Genomic DNA, 6,137 nt, shown 5'->3' on the forward strand with positions numbered 1-6,137 from the left:
TGTCACGCCACGAAATTTGAAATTTAACAGTTGGTTTTTACAAATCGGACGATTTAGCTTTAAAACCAAATGATTGTGTTACCCTTTAATGAAACTGGCCACACATCAACAAGACACTTCCCTGAATTCACTAAAGTTTGAATGATTTTAAATTGTGAGAAAGCTCTGACCATCAATCTTCGCAAGATCGACAATCACGAAAACCTTTCAAATTACTATATTCACCTTTAATATTTTGGGCTCACTTATACAATCACCATCCAACTCCTTAAACACATAGGCTTCTCAACAAATCAACATAAGACATTTGGCATGTGTCCCACCTGAGCATTACCTAGCAACTTTCTGAATGACTGACCCCACCTGGCCATGTGTCATCAAGGCGCATCCCCGCTTTCTTTAAACATCGAACATCTTCATAAAGTGGGAAAGTGCTCTGCGTCAATCTTCAAACGATCGATGGTTCCATAAGATTTATTTTGTCTGAAACCAGTCAACAACAACATCTAATGAAATTGAGGTAACCTGCCATGTGTTCTAACATATTCCAATTGTTGTGACACTTTTCCATCCTAGCGATGCATTAAAAAAATGACATCATCAAATACATGTGTCATTAAGGTGCTTCCCTACATTTCATAAAGTTTTCACATCTTCAAATTGCGGGAAAGCGTTGATTATTGATCTTCAAACAATCTGTGGTGCAATGTTACATTGTTTAAAATAGTCTCAGTCACCCAATTCATCCAATGAAATACCTCAAGCTTTCCAGCATGTCCTAACAATAGTATGACAACCATGAACTATCTTGACAAATCCAACTTTTGTGGCTCATTAAGGAACTGACATCATTAGGGGCTACGTGTCATGTAGGCGCTTCCTCGCATTGGCTAAAACTTGAACACTTTCATATTGTGGGAAAGTGCTTACCGTTGATCTTACTTTGATCAACGATTTGTAAAAGTAGACCATACCACAATTAAAACACTTTCAAAGAACACTAATGAATCAACATGAGGTTTAAACCACGGTTTAAAAATAAAGGTTAACAGGGAAAAAGATTTTCAGGAAAGTATTTTTAAAAATAAACACAAAGAAAAATAAAAAAAGCTTCCTGCATATTTTCAAAATAAACCAATACTCTCCTATTTTGAAAACTAGGGCATAAACAATAAGGGTTTCATGAAACTTAAGGTTTTCATCTAAGGCTTCTAACACACCCTACCTCTAAAATCATGAATCCATTGGGTTTCCACCATGAAGTGCAACAAATTTATTAAATATGAAAAACCAGGCCAACAATGGCTCTATCTGAGGACGATGAATATGCACATTCATGTGAGGGCTCAAAACCCCTGGAAGAAGCAGACCACATACTTGAAAAAAAAATTGTTTTACAAATATAAGAAAGAAATGACATAGGAAGAAACACTATACAAGGGCTATACAAAGACTCACAAGAATTTACAGAATATGCAAAAAACCCTAAACTGCTATTCATGGAAAACAAGTATTTTTAAATAAAAATACCTCTTCAAAAATTGTCCATGAACTAGAAGTTCAAGAAAATTACCTAATAAATCTTTCAAAATATAAGAATCTCCTCCCCATGCAACATAAATTAAATAAGGACCCAGCCATATAGGACCAAACTTGTCATATTTACCTTTGTCTTCAATCCTACCGTTCCACATTAGAACTAGGTCTTCAAGTTCAAACATTTTAATTACTATCTTTCTGTCATACAATAGTTTAACCTGTAATTGTAACATTGCATTTCTGAGAGAAGCTTCTTTTCTGGTTACTGTTAATCCTACTAACTCATCCATTCTTTCTTGCATATCATCAATGATATCTTCATTATACATCTGAATGTAATTGTATAGGCCTATTAAATTGTTTTGAAGCATTCTAGTATGGATTCCATATACAAGATCAAAAGGTGCAACAACTATTATTTTCTTTATTGTTACCCTGTCAGCCCACGCTGCCAGTTGTAGTTTGGAATCCCATGCCTTTTTATTCTCATCTAAAGTCCTCATTATGACCTTTATCAAGCTCTTATTGATAGATTCAGCTTGTCCATTTCCTTGTGGATGATAAGGTGAGGATGTTGACCTAGTTATGCCATATTTATCACAAAATTTTATAAATTCTTCTGACCTAAAGCACATTGCATTATCAATTACAATCCTTTGAGGGCATCTAAAGCTTGTAATGATATTATTTAAAAGAAAGTTATTCAGTACTTTGCTGGTAGCATTTCTTGTAGGAATGGCTTCCAGCCACTTTGTAAAATAATTTGTTGCTACTAGGATCCATGAGTAACCAGTAATTGACTTACCCAAAGATTTCACCTATGAAGTCCATACCCCATTGCTAAAAAGTGCTTGAACTTCAACTAGTTTCAGAGGGGTATTTTTAGAAAACTTTAGCTTACCTACAAACCTCTAACATGCATCACATTTTCTAACAAGCAATTGTGCATCTTTGAAAAGAGTAGGCCACCAAAATCTAGCTCTCATTATTTTGTGAGCAATAGTCTTAGCCATATAGTGCCTTCCACATACTCCTAAATGCATTTCATTTAGTATCTCCTTAGATTTCTCCTGATCAATGCATTTCAGCAATCTAGATAATTTCTAACAATGATGTATTTGATTGCACGCAATTTTGTACATCTTTTTTTATTTTTTATCAAGTGGGGTAGATCTTCCATGTGTTGCAAATAATATATGACATTGGTGTACCACTTACAATGATCCATGTCACATAGACCTAACCTTAAATCATCTGCAACGATGTTTATTTGATTCGCATCCAAGTTTGATTGAGCCATAAGTTTTGCTAATCCTTGACCCTTTAGTTTAGTGATTTGGATATTAATATCAAACTCTTGGATCCCGTTAATCCATCTACACCTCCTACCAAATACTTCCTGCTGAGAGAAAATATCCTTAACAGTTGCACTTGGTACAAATGCTATAACAATGGCACCTACAAGATAACATCTGAATGCTTTGATAGCTTTTACTAAGGCATAAGTATGTTTTTCATTTATCTCATATTTCAATTCTACAAGCTAAAGGGACTTACTAAAAAATGCAATAGGTTGCTCATACCCTTCCTCATTTTTCTACAACAGAACTGTTGCCACATTATGAAAAGATCCAAAGGAAAATATATGCATTGGCTTTCGTAATTAGGAGTCTTGAGGATTGGTGCATTTTTTATAGTAGCCTTGATGTCCTAAAAAGCTTCAGAAGGCTCACCATCCCAACTAATAATAGCTCTTTTATTTAGCATTTTAGATGTTGGCCTACTAATCTCAACGAAATTAGTAACAATCTTCTTAGAGAACTTACTTTCCTAGAAAATGATTGTATTCATTTTACATTTTTTGGCTTGAGAACTTTATCAATGGAAGCTACTCTTTCAAGGTCAATCTTTACCCCATCTTTTGATACTATGTGACCTAACAATCTTCCTTTTGTCACTCCAAACATGCATTTTTTTGGGTTCAAAGAGTCTCCATATTCTAAGGCTTTAATATAAAAAATCTCCAAGTATTTAAAGTGGTCTTTGGCCTTTTTAGAATATGTTGTAAGATCACTTGATACACTACCATAAACTTATCAATGTATTCATGAAAAGCTACATCCATGACATATGTGCCCCATGGTGTAGTAAGTGTTATCTTAAACTGCTCTTTTTCATTTGCAAGAACTTGGTTATAACCTAAAAATACATCCATCATGGACATTAATTCTGAACTAGTCACTTGTTGTAGCATGGCTTCCATATTAGGAAAATCATAGTTATCTTTCAAGGAAGCAATATTTAAGTTTCTGAAATCCACACAAAGCCTTATGTCTCCATTTTTCTTCCTAATAGGCACTAAATTTGATACCCAAGAAGAGTGTTTGATTGGCTTGATTATTCCTCCATCCCTTAGCTTCATTAATTCTTATTACATTTTGGGAGCTAAAGTAGGATTTACTAGCCTCTGCTTTTGTTTGAAAGGTTTGACATTCTCCTTAAGTGATATGACATGTTGAAACAAGTCTTCTCTATAAGCTTTGAGGTCATCCTATGACTATGCAAAGACATGTCTATACTATCTAAGCAAATCAGTTAGAGGCTTCCTAATTTTAGCACATAGATTCTGACCAATATAAACCTTTTTTGGAGCTTTAGAGGTACCAAGATTTATTTCTTCAAATTCTTTTGGTTTGTGATCCCTGACCCATGACCTCATTCTTTCTTGGTTGTCAGACATACTTTCTAAAACTACCAATCCCTTGGGTAGTTTATTAGTTTTTAGCTGCAAAATTTTTTGGCCAAAAAATTTCTCTTTCCCATCGGTTGTCTCAATTAGAGCATTGTAATCAGGTTCTTGACCATGACATTTGTCCTCATTTGACAAGAAATTTAGAATATCTTTATCATCCTCAAAAACTTGCCAATGTTCTATATTATGTGGGATTGGTGACTAGTTTTGAACTTCAATCTGTGAAATCCTAGCAAATGTTACACCGTTAGGCTTAATGGCTACATTTGCTAATAGATTGGTCACCTTATTATAACTCCTTTCCATCCAAGAGATACCAAAATCATCAAACAATTCAATTTGGCCCCATACAACATTTCTACAATGCTTCAACCTCTTATTCTTGGATGCATAAGTTTATCTTACTTAGGAGACTAATAATTTAGATTCTCCAATAACATGCAACTTTTTTATTCCATGATGAGTTGCAACTCTTAATCCCAACAAGAGTCCTTCATATTTAGCTATGTTATTAGTACATGAAAAATTCAAGGTAAATAAATATCTTAAAGTGTTCTTTTCTGGAGATACAAAAACTACTCTAGCTCCTGAACCTTCCCTAGAACTTGCCCCATCAAAATACATAGTCCACAAAATATGTGAATCCATGCAACACTCTACTTCATGTGCAATTATTGGTGGGAGCTTTTCAAATTCTTGAATGATCAATTCTACCCTAAACGCATTTACACCAGTGTCTAGAAAACAAGTGGAATCCTTATCAACATCATCCCCAAAAATATGGTTGACCCTTGGCTCCCTCTCTACCCTAACAGCCTTATCACCTATATGATAAGTGGCATAGGATAAGTCACATTTAGGCTACCTCGCATAGCATCACTCCATTTTCTGGATAGCAACATTCCATAGTGTGGAGAAATATCAACTACAAGGACTAACATTGTCATTTTTGCATCAGGGTACGTAGCTAGTTTGAAAGGTAATGCATTAATAGTACCTATAATAGGCACTTCCCTAGCATCCATTCCTCTACATCTACCCTGCTTGGTGTCTACTTGTAAACCTAGGGCTTTCATGACTTTGAAAGGCATTATAGTATTAGATGCTCTTGAATCTATCATGCAATTCTGTAAAGTTCATCCTTTAATAACCAAACTGAGAAAAAATGGGTCAATATCTTGCAAGTAAGCTACAAATGAGTCATCTAAGAACATTTGAGGAATTTGTGACATGATCCCAATATCTTCAACCACTACTGGGGTTTGTTGTATGATTTTTTGCTCAACCATATTGTTGCTACCTATCACATTTAACCAAGCTAAAGCCTTATTCTTACGTTCATCTATCCTGAATAATTCAAATAAAGAAACCTTCACAATTATTTGAGACAACATAGATATCATATCAATTGGGTCACACAGTAGGTTGCACCAGAATACCTAGAGATGAGATCTTTTGAACAACAGGCACCACTACTTAGCAACATCAAATTCTGATTTACTTTCTTGTACATTTGCCTTAGCTATCTCACTTGTCTGAAATTGCACTTTCTTTTTGGGCTGCCATTTCTTAGTCTTATTGTCATTGACCTTTTTTGTCATTGCACTATCCTTCTTACTGTTATCCTTCATCTTATGAGTAATATCTTTTATGAAGATGCCAGAAGACTTACCAATTTCATTGTTTATAGTCTTGTTTCTCAAATTATAGTTACTATGAACTTGTGATACCATTTCTACCATAATTCTTTCAATCTCTTCCTTAGAAGGCTTTGTCAAGTTTATATGACCAACATCTGAGGATGTAATACATACATTATCTTCATCATAGTCTTTATTATCTAAAA

The sequence above is a fragment of the Cupressus sempervirens genome, chromosome 1 (assembly GCF_028749045.1).
Source record: "Cupressus sempervirens isolate cs-2001-9-10 chromosome 1, ASM2874904v1, whole genome shotgun sequence".
Taxonomy (NCBI): Eukaryota; Viridiplantae; Streptophyta; class Pinopsida; order Cupressales; family Cupressaceae; genus Cupressus; species Cupressus sempervirens.